This window comes from Cetorhinus maximus, chromosome 2 (genome assembly GCF_964194155.1).
Source record: "Cetorhinus maximus chromosome 2, sCetMax3.hap1.1, whole genome shotgun sequence".
NCBI lineage: Eukaryota > Metazoa > Chordata > Chondrichthyes > Lamniformes > Cetorhinidae > Cetorhinus > Cetorhinus maximus.
In genome coordinates, this window is record NC_135880.1 from 143,601,979 (window position 1) to 143,624,185 (window position 22,207).

Consider the following 22,207-nt stretch of genomic DNA (forward strand, 5'->3'; position numbering starts at 1 on the left):
TGAAAGGCTTTACTTGCAATTACTACATTTCTCCCCCTGTAATTTGGCTTTAACTCTCTTATTTGCAAGAATACCTTAACCCATATCATATACAAATAAATACAGTTCATGCAATTACAGATTTAGTTTTTGAGGTGGTTTTCTGATTTGAGTAGAGCGACGCAACTCTACGACTTGAGATTCTTCCATTGGATCGACTTGGCCTGGAACTGTAGCATCAGGGATGTCCTTAGACAATGGCAGTTCAGAACTATTTACTTCAAAGGAGAATATCTATTCTTTAGTATGTCTATTCTTTGTTATCTGACACCTCAGGAATCAAAGGTTTGGCTCCAATTTCAGATGGAGTAACTGGTTGTCTCTGTGCTGATGAGGTGATCCACATGTTTCCAAACAATCCTGTTTTCCACTTCTACTTGATATGACAAAGGTCCTGTTTTAGAGACAATTGTACCAGGAACCCATCTCGGTCCAGGTGCAAAATTTCGCACAAAAACTGACTCCCCCACAGTAAATTTCTGATCTTTACTGTGAACATCATGATTCAGTAGTTTCTGACTACTCTGGTTCTTCTCCACCTTTCCCTCTAAGTTAGGGAATACTAGACTCAATCTTGTACAAAGTTGAAGTTTCATTAGCAATTCAGAAGGTGTTGCATGAGGAGTCGTGTGATAGTTGAAAAGAAATCTTGAAATTCATGTTTCTAATGTTCCTTCAGATAACTTCTTCATGCCTGTTTTAAAGGTCTGTACTGCTCTTTCTGCTAACCCATTGGATGAGGGTGATAGGGTGCTATTATGACATGCTAAATCCCATTTAAGTTCATGAATCTCTGGAATTCTGTACTAGTGAAAGCAGTGCCATTATCTGACACAATTACTCCCGCCAGACCATGTACACTAAAACATTGGCGCAGCTTTTCAATGGTTGCACACGATGTAGGTGATCGCACTTCATACACATCCATCCACTTTGAATGCACAGCCACATGATCCCCATAACGGTATGAAAGGTTTTACTTACAATTACTACACATGTTTAAACATACAAGTCTCAGGATCTCATCAATAAAACACTAAATGTACCCATAACACAGCATGGTGATTGGAGGTGGTATGAAAGGCATTTAAATGAACCCAGAACAGAATCCCAAGATGTGAAAAACTAAAAGCAGCTGAAGCCTGACCTGACAGATGTGTGCCTAAGAAGAAAAATTGAAGAAACGGTTGAAGAAGCTTCGCTACAGACTCGGAAGTTGAGGAATCCACCAGAGTGAGTGGAAGTCCATTGAAAGACCCCGAGTTACACAGAATGAAGGAACCTGGTCAGATCACAAGATGGGTGAATAAACTACAAAACAGAAGCTGTACTTACATTGTAGAATAGGTGGCAGTCCCAGGGGCTCAGCAGATTGCAGAAGCTGGCAATAAAGCAAGCAAAATAAAAAGTTAAAAAGGCAGTAAGAGCAGAGGAAAAACTGCAGAGTAAAGAAGAAACTGATGAGAATAACAAAATAAATCCCCTTCCCAGCAAGCAGAGCAAACAGAAAGAAGTGCTGTAGCTTTAAGTTAAAAAAAAAGGCTGATCGCCGAACAGCTGAGAAAGTTTCATAAAAATGCACCCCGATTGGGATACAAGGCTGCCAAGTCTCTCAGAATGTGGGATATTCAAAGAGAAAAAAGAAAACCTGCAGAGTTTAAAGGAAAAAATCACTGCAGTCGTTTTTTTTTAAGCAGTGTAGAATGCATGAAAAGAACTAAGTGGCCAATTGCCAGGAAGCCCACCAAAATCGGAAAAGTGCGGGAAACTCACAGAGAAAACCAACAGGCTGCTGACAGCCCGAGTGAAAAAACGGTTACTGCCTTAAAGGGGCAAAGTCATTTAAAGCTGCAACTACTACAAAGAAAACAGCCAAGGACATAAAATTAGAAGAGCTAGATCCATTTTTGATAAGGAAATGGCTAAACCAGACCTAAGAGCGGGTGTCTTGGAGAAAATAATTTTTAGCTTACAGGAGAATTACAGGATTAAATAAAGAATCAGAAGAAGTACAAGCTGATAAGTTTTTATGTGTCTTTGGTTCATTTGCAGGTGAAGTACTCCACAGCCAACATATAGATCAATACTCGCCAATATTTGTTGAGGTATTAAAAGACTTTGACAGATATTGTAAACTCCCAGCTGTGGAGAGCACAGACCCTAGAAGAAGGTCTAGTACACCCCCAATAAAGCACCATGGACAACAACAGACCCCAGAGTGAGAAACAGAAGACCCCAAAGTGAGGGAGACAATATTCAAGTAAACCACAAGATGGTTGCCGACCATGTCAGTGCAATGAAATGCATGAGCCAAAGAGTTTAGTGCAGAAGAAAGAAATGGCTGAGAAGCAGACAAAAGGCTTAAAAATTGACCTTTTCGGAAATGTTGACACAGTGCCCAAACTACAACACTGGATGACAGTGCAGAGTGAGCAGATGGCTGTGAATGAAGGAGTTTAGAGGAGTGAAGGGTGATTAAATTAAAGTATACAAGACCCTGCATGGCTTTGACAAGGTGGACATCGAAAGGATGTTTCCCTTGTGGATGAGTCCAGAACTAGGGGGCACAGTTTTAAAATTAAGGGTTGCCCTTTAAGGACAGAGATCAGGAGAAATGTTTTCTCTCAGAGGGTTGTACAACTTTGGAAGTCTGCCTCAGAAGATGGTGGAGGTGGTGTCATAGAATATTTTTAAGGCAGAAGTAGATAGATTCTTGTTAGGCAAGGGAATCAAAGGTTATCGGGGTTTGATGGGAATGTGGAAATCAAAACACAACAAGATCAGCCATGATCCTATTGAATGGCGGAGCAGGCTCGAAGGGCCGAATGGTCTACTCCTGTTCCTACTTCTTATGTTCTTATGTTGACATTATGAAGGAAGCAAGATCATTAATGAAGCAGCTGAAGACGGTTGGGCCAAGGACACTACCCTGAGGAACTCCTGCAGTGACATCCTGGAGCTGAGACAACAGACCTCCAGCAACCACAACCATCTTCCTTTGCGCTAGGTGTGACTCCAGCCAGTGGAGAGTTTACCCCTGATTCCCATTGACTCCAGTTTTGCTAGGGCTCCTTGATGCCACACCTGGTCAAATGCGGGCTTGATGTCAAGGGCAGTCACTCTCACCTCACCTCGGGAGTTCAGCCCTTTTGTCCATGTTTGAACCAAGGCTGTAATGAGGTCAGGAACTGAGTGGCCTTGGCGGAACCCAAACTGGGCAGCAGTGAGCAGGTTATTGCTAAGCAAGTGCCATATGATAGCACTGTTGATGACACCTTCCAGTACTTTACTGATGATCGAGAGTAGACTAATGGGGTGGTAATTGGCCGGGTTGGATTTGCCCTGCTTTTTTTGTATAGGTCATACCTGGGCAATTTTCCACATAGCTGGGTAGATGCCAGTGTTGTAGCTGTACTGTAACAGATTGTCTAGGGGCGCGGCAAGTCCTGGAGCACAAATCTTCAGAACTATTGCCGGAATATTGTTAGGGCCAATAGCCTTTGCAGTATCCAGTGCTGACACCTATTTCTTGATATCACATAGAGTGAATTGAATTGGCTGAAGACTGGCATCTGTGTTGCTGGGTCCTCCGGAGGAGGCCGAGATGGATCATCCACTTGGCACTTCTGGCTAAAGATTATAGCAAATGCTTCAGCCTTTTCTTTTGCACTGATGTGCTGCATTCCCCATCATTGAAGAAGGGGATATTTGTGGAGCCTCCTCCTCCTCCTCCAGTGAGTTGTTTAATTGTCCACCACCATTCATGGCTCGATGTGGCCCGACTGCAGAGCTTAGATCTGATCTGTTGGTTGTGGGATCGCTAAGCTCTGTCTATCACTTGCTGCTGTCAAGAAAATATACTAATGTCTATAATGTTATTGGAAATTATTTTGAAATAGAGTTCTAGTGGTGTCTGTGTCTATGTGTGCGTGTTTCAATTGGATTAAAGCCAGCTGGTCTAGAGGCTTTGAAGTATAGAAGAGAAGTAGGTTTGAAATGGTAAGTAGGTAGGGAAGTTAAAAGGTGATGTGTAAAGGGGCAAATAGCATTTTTAAAATAAACCATTCAAAAGAATGGGTGAAATATTACACCTTATGCTGTTTGGCACGCAAGTAGTCCTGTGTTATAGCTTCACCAGATTGACACCTCATTTTTAGGTGTGCCTGGTGTTGCTCCTGGCATGCCCTCCTGCACTCTTCATTGAACCAGGGTTGATCCCCTGGCTTGATGGTAATGATAGAGTGGGAGATATGCTGGGCCATGAGGTTACAGATTGTGTTTGAGTACAATTCTGGCTGCTGTTGGCCCACAGCATCTCATGGATGCCTAGTCTTGAGTTGCTAGATCTGTTCAAAATCTATCCCATTTAGCACGCTGGTAAGGCCACACAAGACAATGGGGGGTATCTTCAATGTGAAGGCGGGATTTCATCTCCACAACGACTGTGCGGTGGTCACTCCTACCGATACTGTCATGGACAGATGCACCTGTGGCAGGCAGGTTGGTGAGGGTGAGGTCAAGTATGTTTTTCCTTCTTGTTGGTTCCCTCACCATCTGCCGCAGACCCAGCCTAGCAGCTATATCCTTTTCGACTCAACCAGCTGAGTCAGTAATGGTGCTACCGAGCTAGGCTTGATGATGGACATTGAAGTCCCCCACCCAGAGTAAATTCTGTGCTTTTACCACCATCAGTGCTTCCTCCAAGTGGTGTTCAACATGGAGGAGCACTGATTCATCAGCTAAGGGAGGGCAATACATGGTAATCCGCAGGAGGATTCCTTGCCCATGTTTGACCTGATGCCATAAGACTTCATGAGGTCCAGAGTTGATGTTGAGGACTCCCAGGCCAACTTGCTCCCGACTGTATACCACTGTGCCGCCACCTCTGCTGAGTCTGTCCTGCTGGTGGGCCAGGACATACCCAGGGATGGTGATGGTGGTGTTTGGGACATTATCTGTAAGCTACGATTCTGTGAGGATGACTATGTCAGGCTGTTGCTTGACTAGTCTGTGAGACAATTTTGGCACTAGTCCCCTGATGTTAGGAAGGAGGACCTTGCAGGGTCGACAGGGCTGAATTTGCCATTGTCATTTCCGATGCCTACGTCAATGCCGGGTGGTCCGTCCAGTTTCATTCCTTTTTTGAGACTTTGTAGCAGTTAGATACACTTGAGTGCCTTGCTAGCCCATTGCAGAGGGCATTTAAGAGTCAACCACATTACTGTGGGTCTGGAGCCACATGTAGGCCAGACCAGGTAAGGACAGCAGATTTCCTTCCCTAAAGTACATTAATGAACTGGATGGGTTTTTACGACAATCAAGAATGGTTGCATGGTCATCATTAGGATTTTAATTCAAGATTTTTATTGAATTCAAATTCCACCATCTGCCGTGGCGGGATTCGAACTAGAGTCCCCAGAGCATTACTATTAAGCCTCAAGGCTTTCTGAATTTATAAAATCAGAGGCTTGGGGGTTGGGGGAGAAGGGATAGCAAATAAAGATTGTATTGTATATAGCCATGTTCCATTAGAAGGAAGGAAAGTTTCCTTTTGAGAAGAAAGGGGGATGTTGTGTGTGCCTCACGGAGCCACATGGTAATAAACTCAGAGAACAGTCAAGAAGGAACCTGCATGGCAGCAGCACCATGCATGGCAGTAACTGAGATCTGTACATACTTAAGGATTACTAATAAATGGTTCACGTTTAAACATACAAGTCTTCAGATCTCACCAAGGAGATACCAACTGAACCTATAACATGACAGGCCCTTATAAGTGGAAGCTAATACACCTATTGCCTAAACTCTGTCCGTAAAGCAAGTGATAGGTGCTGCCTTCTAGTGGCAAGTATAGTTTCAGTATAAAAGCAGAAAATGCTGAAATACTCAGCAGGTCTAGCAGCATCTGTGGAAGGAGAAACAGAGTTAAATGTTTCAGGTTGATGACCTTTTGTCAGATATTTTCAGTATCTTTATCGGTTTTGCGCCGATGCCTTCAGCATTATCTCTGTGGCTTCATGACTGAGCACACAATACACCAAAATGTTAATCATAGACAGGATAATGGATATCTGTCAAACAAAACTTCAAAATAGCGAATACATTGAGTTCAGGTGGCATTGAATGACTTGGAATCGGTGGCTGCAAAAGTTGGCTCTGTACCTACTGGTTTTTCAGTGCCATGAATTATATTTTAGCTTCAAAATGGCAGCTGCACTGTGCATGCACACACACTTCTGTGTGCAAGCAGTGCTGGGCGCCATTTGGTGAGGGTGTTAGCAAGTGTGTGGCATGCATCCACTGGAAGTATGCAGAGCAAGCAGATTGTAATGTCAGTCAAACAACAACAGAAAATGTTGGAAAAACTCAGCGGGCCTGACAGCATGTGTGGAGAGAGAAACAGAGATGACGTTTTGAGTCTGTATGGCCCTTCTTCAGAGCTGTTTCAAATTTCCAGCGTTTGCAGTTTTTTGCTTTCTTACCTTTATGCCACTATCAGCATCTCCTTTAGCCCTTAACCACTGCCATCAACACTCCCTTTGTCTTTTCATCCATGACATCTTTGTCAATCTCTCTTTAGCCCCCACCTTTCGCTGGCCTTCTATTTTGCTTCACCTGCTCCATCCCCTGTAAACAATGTAAATTTCATCACTTTCCTACTACTCTTTAGCTCTAAAGAAGGGCTATATGGACTCAAAACGTCAGCTCTGTTTTTCTCTCCACAGATGCTGTCAGACCTGCTGAGTTTTCCAGCATTTTCTGTTTTTGTTTCAGTTTTCCAGCATCCGCAGTATTTTGCTTTTATCTTTGTGATGTCGATCAGCGTGTAACTCTGATTTAATGCCAATGCTGCCATTTTGGAGCTCAACGTTCCAGCTAATGCTGTCCCTTAAGCAGAGCTGAACATGTGTCCAATCATAGGAAGGAGCCTCACCTATTTATAGGGATCATCAACTGCTTTCAGGTTAGTTGCTCATTGACTTCTACTGCCTCTTGCTTCAAATGTACATGTGTTTGGTGGGTTCTAGAGTTGTTTAAAGTTGGAGATGTTGACAAGGAATAGTGTGGCACATACTGATGGATTTTGTCCTGACATCAAGGGTTGTACACAAACCATTTGCTCCCTGATGTTAGTGCAGTTGTAAGTATTTCCCTTTGTATGCAGCATCACAGGAAGAATAAGCAGAGGTGACACAGAGCAGGAGAAACTTCTGGAAGAGGGAAGGGGAGAAGGGCTCTCTGTAGGAGGACATACCCATCCAGATATTTCACCTTCCTGAACCTCAGTGGGCAACAGTGTGACAGACATCTGTGCTTCTGTAAGGAGATCCTCACTGAAATCTGCCAGCTGCTGCAGCCACAACTGCAAACTCAGAGCAGGGTGAGGACGGAATTGCCAGTGACTGTGAAGGACACTGTGACTATGAGCTTTTACATCTGGCTCCTTCCAGGCTGGAGCAGGCAATATTTGCAACATCTCCCAGTTTGCCATCCACTGTTGCATTAGGAAAGTCTGTGAGATTCTTTATTCCAAGAGACCTGAACGCATCTCATTCTCTTTAGAGAGAAACAGACAGAGCAAGTAGTTGGCTTCGCAAGGATTGTAGGCTTCCTGATGGTGCAGGGTGCCATTGACTGCATGCACATTGCTTTACAGGCACTATGCCAACTTGGAGATATACTGCAACCAAAAGGGATTCCACTCTTTCAATGAGCAGCTAGTTTGTGACTATAAGCAGCATAACATTCACGTCAATGCTCGGTATCCTGGAAACAATCATGGTGCTTTCATTTTGCAATCGTCTGCCGTGCCATCTGAGTTTGAGCCAGCATGACAAACCAGAAGGTGGCTAATGGGTGACAAGGGCTATCTTTTCATGGCATTAGTCACGACTCTGTTGCCGCACATATTTACATGTGGGCAGCATGCGTACAACAAGGACCATACAGCCACATGTAATGTGACACAGCAGGCTATTGGGATGCTGGAACAATACTTCCGCTGCCTGAACCACTCTGAGGGAACCCTGCAGTGCTGAGCAGATTGATTATCAAGATTCATGGTGGCCTGTTGCATCCTGCGCCATCATGGGGGTACAGTCCTTGCCACCTGCTATTTAGTGACCAGCTGAGGAGGAAGGGAGGACACACCTAAACAACCTCTTTCTGGCTGGGCTTCTGAATGACTCATTCAACTGTGATACCAGTAAACACAACCCTGATTCTCCATTTACCAACAATCCCACATCTTACCTTCAAACTGTTACTGACCATCAGAGCATCCACTTGGCCACATGCTAAAATAAAGGCCATCACAACATTTTTAAAAAGTATCCATCAAATCATGGCATATTAGATACAAACTTCAACTAACCACCCTTAGTTCCAGTCATCCATGTGCCTTTGCCTAGCCCAGTGGCTGCAGCACAGATGGTGACTATCAGTAGAGACTGCAGATGGCTTTGGAAGACGACCTTGTGCAGCTCTAGGTCCAGAACGCCCATCTTTGGACTGCACAATCTCAGCAAGAGTGGCAGCTGTCAGAGCTGGTTAGCTGATAAGCAGCAGCAAAGGCACTGGCAGAGTGGTAGGGGTAGGAGGATGAATGCTGCCATCCCGAGAAAGGACAGCAGGTTTGTGCTCCATGGAGCTACGGCCACTCTCCTGGGATGGCACCTCAGTATTTCTACTAAAGGGTTGGAGGGCAGATTGCTGGACTGCTGTGACATCCTGCAAGCCCCTTTAAACAGTGGTAACTCTTTCGAGTTATCAACAGTCACAGATTGTAACTCTTTCGAGCACATTCACAGTTCTTGGTTTTTCCGGGAGTGGGACATGAACCCACAACCCTCTGATTCAAAGGCGAGGGTGCTATGAACTGAGCCACAGCTGACACCTCAGTGCAGTCATGATGGCCTCAGCCCAACCATCTTCAGCTGCTTCATCAATGACCTTCCTTCCATCATAAGGTCAGAAGTGGGGATGTTCGCTGATGATTGTACAATGTTCAGCACCATTCGCGACTCCTCAGATACTGAAGTATTCCATGTCCCAATACAGCAAGACCTGGACAATATCTAGGCTGGGGCTGACAAATGGCAAGTAATATTCGCATCACACAAGTGACAGGTAATGACCATCTCCGACAAGAGAGAATCTAACCATCACCCCTTGATGTTCAATGGCATTACCATCACTGAATCTCCCACTATCAACATCCTGGGGTTACCATTGACCAGAAGCTGAACTGGACTAGCCATATAAATACTGTGGCTACAACAGCAGGTCAGAGGCTAGGAATCGTGCAATGCACAATTCACGTCCTGACTCCCCAAAGCCTGTCCACCATCTACAAGGCAGAAGGAAGGAGTGTGATGGAACATTCCCCACTTTCCTGGATGAGTGTAGCTCCCACAACACTCAAGAAGCTGGACACCATCCAGCACAAAGCAGTCTGCTTGATTGGCACCCCATCCACAAACATTCACTCCCTCCACCACTGATGCACAGTAGCAGCAGTGAACTGCAGGAATTCAACAAGGCTCCTTAGACAGCACCTTCCAAACCCACGAACACTACCATCTAGAAGGACAAGGGTAGTAGATAGATGGGAATACCACCACCTGGAAATTTCCCTCCAAGTCACTCACCATCCTGACTTGGAAATATATCGCCGTTCCTTCACTGTCACTGGGTCAAAATCCTGGAACTCCCTTCCTAACAGCACTGTGGGTGCACCTACACCACTGGGACTGCAGCGGTTCAAGAAGGCAGCTCATCACCGCCTTCTCAAGGGCAATTAGGGATGCGCATTAAAGCTGGACCAGCCATTGAAGCCCACATCCCATGAATGAATTTTAAAAATTGTCTGAACTTGCACGGCAGCAAGCTGACCTTACATTATAGACGCCTGAGCTTCCACAGCAGCACCCAGGTGTTGGGTGACTTTTGCTTGCGCTGCAATGAAAGTTGTGAAATGGGTCATCCGATGCTGCATCATGGATGGGTTTGCAAGTGTTCTCATTGAGTTGGTCACCACTTCCACACTGGAAAGGATGGGCTCCAAGCTCTGCACAAAGTCCTGTGCCAAGTTGGTGCTGGATTCCTCCATCGTTCTTCACATTGCACACAGGCTTTCTGTGAATGCACATCAGCCTTCTTCTCTAGACTGTCCCATAGTGGTGTCTTATCTGAGCCCTCTACAGGAGAACTTGTGTGTGGCCTCACGCCCTCAGGGAAGCTCACACTTCTGCTACCCTTGTACCCTGCCCAGGCAGCAAGCCCACTCATGCCTGGTGTAGATCTTGCCATGTGCAAATGCACACAGTGTCAGTATCTGACTTGGTGACTGCTCTTTCTCTTCCACCAATGCCTGGCCAGATGGCAGCTCTTGCATTTCTGAAAAGATAAAGGCATAAGGGTAGGATTGTGGTAAGGGGAGGAGGGGGAAAGAAGAGGTGCATGCTTATAGCATCTGCAGCATGTGAATCAAAAGAGGTGTGGACAGGGAGGCAAGTGAGTTGTGAGAAGGAAGATTAAGTAGGATCTTAGCCATGTCTGCAGTGTGTCTGCTTCAATGATGGTGACCACCATCTCATCCATTGGGGTAAGGACATGCAGCCATGCCTGTTCCTCTGCTGGTTAGCCGCTGCTGCCTCTTGTTATGTACAAACTTCTTGTGCAAGAGAGAGGGAAGGGTGCCAGTCATCAGACACTGTGGATAGATCTGTTTGGGTGATGGTCGAATAGGTAACAGTTTGTGCAAGCTATGAGGTGTGGGTGTGAGGCTTGCAACAGTGTTAAATTTGTGAGGGTGAGGTTAAGCTAGGAATATGAAGTGTGACTCACAATTAATGGCAACTGAGTGATGGGAGTGTGGTGCATTTAACAGTGTGTGAGTCTAGTGGTGCAGTTGTTGGGATATAATATTTTGAAAGTTAATTCACTGACCTTCACCATTTGTATGAGGTGATTGAACTTCCTGCAGCACTACATCTAGTCATCCGATTTGAATGCTGGGATTGACTGCCATGCTATCTGCTCCCACAGCTTTCTCAATTTATCTGGAGGGTCTCAAGGTCCCTTGTGGGTAGAGAACTTCTCCTACACCTTCTCTGCTAAAGTGTACAATGCGATATTTGATAATCATGGAGCATGGTTGCTCCCCTTTTGCACCAAAATTACTCTTCTTCCCGCTCAGATGCTTTTCCATAAACAGTGCAGCACCTGCTCTGGCAGAATGCACCTCCCCTCTTAAAAGACTTCTTAAAAAATAGTGCAGGCTGACTTTAAGTAGTGCAGGCTAGCTTTAAGTGATGCTAGCCACACCCAACTTGGCTGGGTGCCTGCAGAAATATGCAAATTAAAAGACAGTCTGAAGTTGATATGCTACCTGCATCGGAAGCAAGGGGCATGTATTCATACCAGCTTGTGATCCCTGTGCCCATTTTTTTGAGGCTATCCAATTTATCCTCAGTTTCTATTCACTGTGGAGTTGGGTATATTTATTCTGTTTTTATTAGATTAAATATATTCATTGAACCTCTGGAGAACATTTTTAACCAAGTGGGTTTATTTCTTTTAAGCTTAGCTGGTAAGAGCTATCAAATTTTAAAACAATAAATTCTCAGGATAGGGAGTCATTGGCAAGGTTTCCATTAAGGAACATAGGAACAGGTGTAGGCCATTCAGCCCCTCATGCCTGTTCCAGCATTAATTGAGGTCATAGCTAATTTATATTCTGACTCCATCCATGCACCTTGGTTTCATTTCCCTAATGCTGTCAGCTAACAAAAATCTACCACTATCATATTTAAAATGATTACTTTAGCTAGCATCCAGTTCTTTGTTGGAGAGAATTCCAACTTCTACCACCCTTTGTGTGAAGGAGTCTTTCCTTACTTCTCTCCTGAATGGTATGGTTCTGTTTTTAAGGTTATGTGCCCTTTTTCTGGAATCCCCCAACAGTGAAAAAAATTTCTCCCGTCTACTCTAACCAATTTCATTAAAATTCCTAAAAACTTAATTCAAATCACCCTTCAATCTTCTATATTCCAGATAATACAAGCTTTGTTTATGCAATCTCTCCTCATAATTTAACCCTTGGAGCCCATGGCCAGGATTTTCTGTGCCTGCCAGCATTGGGCATGTTCGGTGACGTGAGCGGACAATATGGCGAGAAGGCCAAAAATCGGTTTCACAATGTCATAAGCCAGTTTGCGATCATCCGCTCCACTCCGCCCGCCAATGGTGGACCACCTTGCCCAATATCGGATGTCGGGAACCTCATTGTAATATGTCAGCATATCATTAAAAGGCCAGCCCACCGGACTCATCCTCCTCCCTACCCCCACTGGGTTGTCCACCCTGTTAGTGGGAAAACACGCCGTTCTGTTTCACAACAGTATGTTTCGAACCCACCCAGGATGACAGGTATCTCCAGGACATACAACTCTCCTCGGACTGCTGTTCTCGTCGCATCCTGAGATCCACACTCAGTGTCACGCGCCGCCACATGAACACACTCGAGCTCTCCCTCTAGCAGCACTGACACACCCTATTTCTAAGCTGTCCTTGCCCCCAGTTTCATTTTATTCTTCATCTCGTCCAACACCTCAACAAAAAACTTTGTCTCTTTCTTTCAGATGCAAAGGAACGCAAGCTCCAACAACTCATCGACACCAACACCCATCCAGGACCCTCCACCCCTGCCCGTTCCATCCCGTCTTCTAATCCCAGCCCCGGCCGTGTATTCACCATACCCTCTGACCTTCCCCTCTCCGATGCTGAACGTTCAGTGCTCAGCAAAGGACTCAGTTTCATACCCTTACGCCCTCATCTCAATGAATTTCAGGCTCGGCACGATGCTGAACTCTTCTTCTGCCACCTTCATCTCTGTGCTCACTGCTTTGGGCAGGAGTCCTCTCCCCGTTCAACGGATCCTTTTACCCACCTCCAATATTCTCCACCTGGACCCCTCCCTCTGGATTTTTACCTGCTCTTGATCTTTTCATTGAGAACTGTTGGCGTGACATCAGTCGTCTCAATTTCTCTGCTCCTCTCATCCACTCTAACCTGTCTCTGTCTGAACTTGCTGCACTCCGTTCTCTCAGGTCCAACCCTGATTTTGTCATCAAACCCGCTGACAAGGGTGGTGCTGTTGTTGTCTGGCGCATTGACCTCTACCTTGCAGAGGCTGAGCGTCAACTCGCAGACACTTCCTCCTACCTCCCCCTGGACCATGACCCCACCACTGAACATCAAGCCATTGTTTCCAGGACTGTCACTGACCTCACCTCCTCTGGAGATCTTCCCTCCATAGTTTCCAATCTCATAATCTCCCAGCCTCGGACGGCCCGCTTCTACCTCCTACCCAAAATCCACAAACAGGACTGTCCCGGCAGACCGATCGTGTCAGCCTGTTCCTGCCCCACGGAACTCATTTCTTGCTATCTTGACTCCATTCTCTCTCACCTTGACCAGTCTCTTCCCACCTACATCCACAATTCCTCTCATGCCCTACATCATATCAACAATTTCCAGTTCCCTGGCCCCAACCGCCTCTTCTTCACCATGGACGTCCAATCCCTCTACACCTCCATCCCTCACCAGGATGGTCTGAGGGCTCTCTGCTTCTTCCTCGAACAATCCCCATCCACCACTACTCTCCTCCGTCTGGCTGAACTTGTTCTCTCACTGAACAATTTCTCCTTAAACTCGTCTCACTTCCTCCAAATAAAAGGTGTGGCTATGGGTACCCGCATGGGCCCCAGTTATGCCTGTCTCTTTATGGGGTATGTGGAACATTCCTTGTTCCAGTCCTACTCCGGCCCCCTCCCACAACTCTTTCTCCGATGCATCGATGACTGCTTCGGTGCTGCTTCATGCTCTCGTCTGGATCTGGAAAAATTTATTAATTTTGCTTCTAGTTTCCACCCCTCCATCATTTTCAGGTGGTCCATCACTGACACTTCCTTTCCCTTCCTTGACTTCTCTGTCTCAATTTCTGGTAATAGACTGTCCACCAAAATTCGTTACAAGCCTACCGACTCCCACAGCCACCTCGATTACAGCTCCTCACACCCCGCTTCCTGTAAGGACTCCATCCCATTCTCTCAGTTCCTTCTCCTCCGTCGCATCTGTTCTGATGATACCACTTTCCAAAACAGTTCCTCTGACATGTCTTCCTTCTTCCTTAACTGAGGCTTTCCACCCACGGTGGTTGACAGGGCCCTCAACCATGTCCGACCCATCTCCCGCGCATCCGCCCTCACACCTTCCTCTCCCTCTCAGAACCATGGTAGGGTCCCCCTTGTCCTCACTTATCACCCCACCAGCCTCTGCGTTCAAAGGATTATCCTCCGCCATTTCCGCCAACTCCAGCATGACACGACTACCAAACATATCTTCCCTTCACCCCCCCAGCGACTTTCCGCAGGGATCATTCCCTCTGGGACACCCTGGTCCACTCCTCCATCACCCCCTACACCTCAACCCCCTACCACGGCACCTTCCCACGCAACCGCAGAAGGTGCAACACCTGCCCTTTTACTTCCCCCCCTCCTCACTGTCCAAGGGCCCAAACACTCCTTTCAAGTGAAGCAGCACTTCACTTACACTTCCCTCAATTTATTCTACTGCATTCGTTGCTCCCAATGCGGTTTCTTCTACATTGGAGAGACCAAACGCAGACTGGGTGACCGCTTTGAGGAACACCTTCAGTCTGTCCGCAAGCATTACCCAGACATCCCTGTCGCTTGCAATTTCAACACACTACCCTGCTCTCATGCCCACATGTCCGTCCTTGGCCTGCTGCAATGTTCCAGTGAAGCTCAACGCAAACTGGAGGAACAGCACCTCATCTTCCGACTAGGCACTTTACAGTCTTCCGGACTTAATATTGAGTTCAACAATTTCAGATCATGAACTCTCTTCTCCAACCCCACCCTCTTTCCGATCCCCCTTCTTCCAGTAATTTATAATTTTTTTTTTAACAACTATATTTTTTTCTTTTCCCTCCTATTTTAAAATTTATTTTGAAATATTGTTTCATCTCCACCTTTTAGCCCATTTCGATCCCTTCTCCCCACCCCACCCGCACTAGGGCCATCTGCCGCTAGCTTGCTTCCCTTAATGTCCCCAATAGCACATCCTTTAGATAATATCACCACCGTCAACGCCCCTTTGTCCTTTTGTCTATGACATCTTTGGCAGTCTCTTCTTGGCCTCCACCTATCACTGGCCCCCTATCGAGCTCTCCTGTCCCACCCCCTTCTACCAGCTTATATTTCATCTCATTTCTATATGTCTTAGTTCTGATGTCTTAGTACGGACTCGAAACATCAACTGTATCCCGCTCCGCAGATGCTGTCAGACCTGCTGAGTTTTTCCAGGTATTTTTGTTTTTGTTCTAGATTTCCAGCATCCGCAGTATTTTGCTTTTATCTTAGCATATATAAGGTGTGCACTTGGCAGGCTGCACTTCACTCAGGACTTCAAGGTTTGTTTGCCTACCTTGCTTCGGTCAACACTCGCAGTCACAAGCGCCAGGCTTCAAAGACAGCACCACCTCACTTTTAGGGGGGCTCAGACTCTACCAGATCAGCCATATGTGGGTGGCTTTTCAATGGTTGCAGGGCAAAGTCTTGCTTGTGGGAGGGGGAGAAGTGGCTTCAGGCAAAGGAAGAGGCTGCAAGATGAGAGCTGTCCTGGGGAAAGGGGTTATCCCAGGGTGTGTGTGGGGCACATGTTGATCTGTGCAAGTGGCCTCAAGATGGTGAGGAGATGAGGCCAGATGGACATGTGAAGGTATGTGTGTGAGAATTGGTGGTGATGATCCCTTGAGCTGGCAGTGAGTGAGGTGTCAGTGAATGTGTGATGGGCTTGACTGTGTGAATTTAGAGTGATGAGATGGTTGCCCTACCCTGGCTGCATGGATGAGATCATTCATCCTCTATCTGCACTGGATGACCAACCTCTTCTGTCTAACATTGGCACTGATCACACTGCCATCGCCTACCAAGCCGGCGTGGTAATGTAACTGCCCCTCCTGCGGCCAGAGCAGGGGTAGAGGACATCACAGCGGGCCTCTGCGGCGTCCAAAAGGCACTCAAGGCACTCTTCTTTACTGCAGTCCTGGGCTGGAAGCACTGAGCGTGGCTGTACTTTAAATGTGGTGCCTGGAGGGATGAAGCAGCAAGATGATGGCATGACGGGAGAATTGGAGCCCGCCCGCCATGGTGTCTATCCCGGGAATGCATAATTAATGCAGTGGGTTTGGGACGAAACATCGTTTTACCCGCGTCCTACCACACTTAGTGCAAATTTGGGATGATTCCGCCCCTTGTATCATTCTGATGAATCTGCGATGCACTCCTTCCAAAGTCAACATATCATTTCTAAAGTGCAGTGCTCAGAACTATACAAATACTCCAGGTGTGGTCTAATCACACCTTGGTAAAGCTATAACAAAGCTAACTCCCTTTTATTCTCTAGCTCTCTATATATAAAGGCTAACATTCCATAACTCTTTTTGATTATTTTGTATCAGACCACTACATCATAGTGATCCTTGGCACTCTAAATCTCTTTGGACCTCCAATGGCAGTGTATACAATCTGTGAGATGTGGTAGTGAGGCTTGTAACAATGCTAAGTGTGTAAGGATGAGGTGAAGCTATGAATGTGTGGTGTGAGTTGTGATTGTTGGTAGTTGAGTAATGTGGTGTGGTGTTTTGGACAGGGTGTGGAAGACTGAGAAAAACCAGGAAATTATAAACCTGTTAGTCTACCATCTGCTATGGGGAAATTATTGGAATATACAGTTAAAGATGGATTAACAGAACACCTAAAGAAATTTGAGCCGATTAGAGAGAGCCAAAATAGATCTGTAAAACGAAAGTAACTAACAGTAACTAAAATAGTAGACAGGAGAATATCCATGTTTGTAGTTTTATGGGCTTCCAGAAGGCATTTCTGTATAAGAGACTGTCAGATAAAATTAAAGCCCATGGATTTGAAGGTTAATGAGATACCTGATTATGAGATTGGAAGGACCTCCACTGTTCCTGGCCTTTATTTGTATCTATATTTGTATCTATCCTTTTTTGGCCCAAAATGGCTGACGTCATATTTACATGAGTTGAAATCTATTTGTCAGTATTTTATCCACTCAATGTGTCTTTGTAATTATATGCTCCTTTCAAAATTCCACAAACCCTTGTGCCATCAGCAAATTTGGATACATGGCTCTCTATTCTATTAACTAAGCCATTAATATAGTGACTAGTTGAAGCTCCAGCACAGATTTTTGTGGGACACCATAAATCATTTCCTTCTAATCAGGTTATAATTTTACATTAAAAACAAAAATACCTGGAAAAACTCAGCAGGTCTGACAGCATCTGCGGAGAGGAATACAGTTGACATTTCGAGTCCGTATGACCCTTCATCAGAACTAAGACATATAGAAATGAGATGAAATATAAGCTGGTAGAGGGGGGTGGGTAGGACAGGTAGAGCTCAATAGGGGGCCACTATCACTGGCCCCCTATCGATGGGCAGGAAGGTCATGGGCTGTGAACCCTTTGTATTATACAAGCACCTCCCAACCCCACCAAAAACATGGCGAGCCGGGGGTGGGATTGGGGTGGGGGGGGGGGGGGGGGGGGGAGAGATTGGGGTGCTGTAAAATCAAGCCCATAATCAATAAAACGCTGAATTAGATTAGTGAAACAGTAAAATGTGAGTCAGATCAGATTGTGTGTAAATTGTACATGGCTTTAGTCAGACTATACCTTGAATATGATAAATTCAGATGGCTGAGTAATGAGGGAGACATCTAGGGCATTGAAGGCAGTGTAGACAAGAGCCACAAAGCTGTTCCCCTAGAGTCACGGGGCTGACTTATGAGGAAAGTTGAGAGAGACTTGAGCTTTTCAATCTGGACAGGAGGTGTCTGCCATTTCAGAACCCATCGAACCAGAGTGGAAGCAAGTTATCCTCGATCCAGAGGAACTACCTAAGAAGATGACAGTAAATTGGTAACTAAGGAAAGAAAGAACATTCCAAAGCTCGTTACAGCCAACTTTGAACTGTAGCCACTAAGGTAGGAAATGCAGCATCCAAAATGCATACTGCAAGATCGCACAAACAGAAATGTGTTAATGACCAAATCATTTCTTTTTAGATGTTGATTGAGGGATAAATGTTGACCAGGTAGCTGGGAGAATCCCCTTGCACTTTTTTTATCACTACCATGCGATCTTTCACATCCATCTGAAAGGACAGACAGAACTCTGGTTTAATGTCTCATTTGTTCTCCCACAGTGCAGTGGGTTCTCATGATAACAGTTCAATTCAGAATAAAGGTTAAAGCCAAAAATAAAAACATGGCACCTAAGGCTTTAGAAGAATGATTTGATCCAGGCTCTTAAAAGTTCATCAGTCTAAAGCATTTCTAGCCAGTAAGCCTACTTTGCAAAATGCTAACAGGCACAATAGAACACAGAGATAAAAACAAAAAGCTAAAAGCTACTGCGGATGCTGGAAATCCAAAACAAAAACAGAATTACCTGGAAAAACTCAGCAGGTCTGGCAGCATCGGTGGAGAAGAAATCAGTCAACGTTTCGAGTCTTCATGACCCTTCGGCAGAACTGAAGCATAGTTAGGAGAAAGATGAAATATAAGCTGGTTTAAGGTGGTGGGGCGGGGGAAGAGAGAGAAGTTGAGGGTGTGGTGATTGTGGAGATAAGCAAGCAGTGATAGGAGCAGATAATCAAAAGATGTTACAGACAAAAGGATCAAAGAGGTGTTGAAAGTGGTGATATTGTCTAAGAAAAGTGCTAATTAAGAATGGAAGACAGGGCACTCAAGGTACAGCTCTAGTGGGGGTGGGATGGAAAGATTAACAAAGTTTTAGTTTTAGATTTAAAAATAATGGAAATAGGTGGGAAAAGAAGAATCTATATAAATTATTGGGAAAAAAAAGGGAGGGGGGAGAAACGGGGTGGGGATGGGGGGAGGGGGAGTTTAAGATCTAAAGTTGTTGAATTCAATATTCAGCCCGGAAGGCTGTAAAGTGCCTAGTCGGAAGATGAGGTGCTGTTCCTCCAGTTTGCGTTGGGCTTCACTGGAACAATGCAGCAAGCCAAGGACAGACATGTGGGCAAGAGAGCAGGGTGGATTGTTAAAATGGCAAGCGACAGGGAGGTTTGGGTCTTTCTTGCGGCGGAGGCTGAGCGTCAACTCGCAGACACTTCCTCCTACCTCTCCCTGGACCATGACCGCACCACAGAACATCAAGCCATTGTTTCCAGGACTGTCACTGACCTCATCTCCTCTGGAGATCTTCCTCCCACAGCTTCCAACTTGATAGTCACCCAACCTCGGACGGCCCGCTTCTACCTCCTACCCAAAATCCACAAACAGAACTGTCCCGGCAGACCGATCATGTCAGCCTGTTCCTGCCCCACGGAACTCATTTCTCGTTATCTTGACTCCCTTCTCTCTCCCCTTGTCCAGTCCCTTCCCACCTACATCCGTGATTCCTCTGACACCTTACGTCACATCAACAATTTCCAGTTCCCTGGCCCCAACCGCTTCCTCTTCACCATGGATGTCCAATCCCTCTACACCTCCATCCCCCACCAGGATGGTCTGAGGGCCCTTAGCTTCTTCCTTGAACAGAGGCCCGAACAATCCCCATCCACCACTACTCTCCTCCGTCTGGCTGAACTTGTTCTCACACTGAACAATTTCTCCTTTAACTCCTCTCACTTCCTCCAAATAAAAGGTGTGGCTATGGGTACCCGCATGGGCCCCAGCTATGCCTGTTTCTTTATGGGGTATGTGGAACATTCCTTGTTCCAGTCCTACTCCGGCCCCCTCCCACAACTCTTTCTCCGGTACATCGATGATTACTTCAGTGCTGCTTCATGCTCTCGTCGGGACCTGGAAAAATTTATTAATTTTGCTTCCAATCTCCACCCCTCCATCATTTTCACATGGTCCATCTCTGACACTTCTCTTCCCTTCGTTGACCTCTCTGTCTCAACTTCTGATGATAGACTGTCCACCAATATCCATTACAAGCCTACCTACCGACTCCCACAGCTACCTCGACTACAGCTCCTCACACCCCGATTCCTGTAAGGACTCCATCCCATTCTCTCAGTTCCTTTGCCTCCGTCGCATCTGTTCTGATGACGCTACCTTCAAAAACAGCTCCTCTGACATGTCCTCCTTCTTCCTTAACCGAGGTTTTCTACCCACGGTCGTTGACAGGGCCCTCAACCGTGTCCGGCCCATATCCCGCGCATCCTCCCTCACGCCTTCTCCTCCTTCCCAGAAACATGATAGGGTCCCCCTTGTCCTCACTTATCACCCCACCAACCTCCGCATTCAAAGGATCATCCTCCGCCATTTCCGCCAACTCCAGCATGATGCCACCACCAAACACATCTTCCCTTCACCCCCCCAACGGCATTCCGTAGGGATCGTTCCCTCCGGGACACCCTGGTCCACTCCTCCATCACCCCCTATTCCTCAACCCCCACCTATGGCACCTCCCCATGCCCACGCAGAAGATGCAACACCTGCCCCTTCACTTCCTCTCTCCTCACCGTCCAAGGGCCCAAACACTCCTTTCAAGTGAAGCAGCATTTCACTTGCATTTCCCCTAACTTAGTCTACTGCATTCGTTGCTCCCAATGCGGTCTCCTCTACATTGGAGAGACCAAACGCAAACTGGGCGACCGCTTTGCAGAACACCTGCGGTCTGTCCGCAAGAATGGCCTAAACCTCCCTGTCGCTTGCCATTTTAACACTCCACCCTGTTCTCTTGCCCACATGTCTGTCCTTGGCTTGCTGCATTGTTCCAGTGAAGCCCAACGCAAACTGGAGGAACAGCACCTCATCTTCCGACTAGGCACTTTACAGCCTTCCGGGCTGAATATTGAATTCAACAACTTTAGATCTTAAACTCGCCCCCCCCACCACCCCCCCCGCCCCCCCCTCCCCCCATCCCCACCCCGTTTCTCCCCCCTCCCTTTTTTTCCCAATAATTTATATAGATTCTTCTTTTCCCACCTATTTCCATTATTTTTAAATCTAAAACTAAAACTTTGTTAATCTTTCCACCCCACCCCCACTAGAGCTGTACCTTGAGTGTCCTGTCTTCCATTCTTAATTAGCACCTTTCTTAGACAATATCACCACCTTCAACACCTCTTTGATCCTTTTGTCTGTAACATCTTTTGATTATCTGCTCCTATCACTGCTTGCTTATCTCCACAATCACCACACCCTCAACTTCTCTCTCTCCCCCCGCCCCCCCACCTTAAACCAGCTTATATTTCATCTTTCTCCTAACTATGCTTCAGTTCTGCCGAAGGGTCATGAAGACTCGAAACGTTGACTGATTTCTTCTCCACCGATGCTGCCAGACCTGCTGAGTTTTTCCAGGTAATTCTGTTTTTGTTTTACAATAGAACACAGTGTGGCCTCAACGTCTAGACCCTACTCTTCTTGTTCAATATGCACTGAAATAATAACATTGGACTACATTACATTTCATATATAAAGATAAAGGTAAGGAATACTCTAGAAAAGATCTCACTATGGAATTATAACCTCAATGTCTAAAGTAAAGTCTTGCATTTCTATAGTGCCATTCATCTTAGGATATCTCAGGGCGCTTTACAGCAAAATAAGTAGTTTTGAAGTGTAGTCACTGTTGTAATGTAGGGGACTCTGATCTGACCTACATGTGACTCCAGGACCACACTAAATGGCAAACTCTTAATGGCTTCAAGGCAACTAGGGATGGGTGGCAAATGGGTGTCAAATGCTGCCTTGTCACTGTTGCTCACATTGGAAGAACCAATAAATGGTTTGCACCAAAGGAAGACTTTAAATCAATTCCATACAAGGGATAGATCAATTACTCCCTCTTATTGGAAGGGCCTAGGGTTCTACTGAAACATTTACATTGTCAGCACATTAGATATTTGTTGTTAGCTGATGGTACGGGACCAGGACGTGCTGCTTGACTGTGAATCCAGTTTTCTTCCCAACATACACTTTATCATCAACATCATCTTCCCAATTTTGCTCAATTATGATCAAAATCTCATCCATGCCTTTGTTTTTTTACCTAGAGGTGAGGTTT

At 45.9% G+C, this 22,207-nt stretch overlaps 1 protein-coding gene across 1 annotated transcript in view; it reads right to left on the minus strand.

Moving 5' to 3' along the window:
- The window catches only part of psip1a (PC4 and SFRS1 interacting protein 1a), an 83,308-nt gene that overhangs the window by 60,419 nt on the left and 682 nt on the right, over positions 1-22,207 (minus strand). The window lies entirely within an intron of this gene.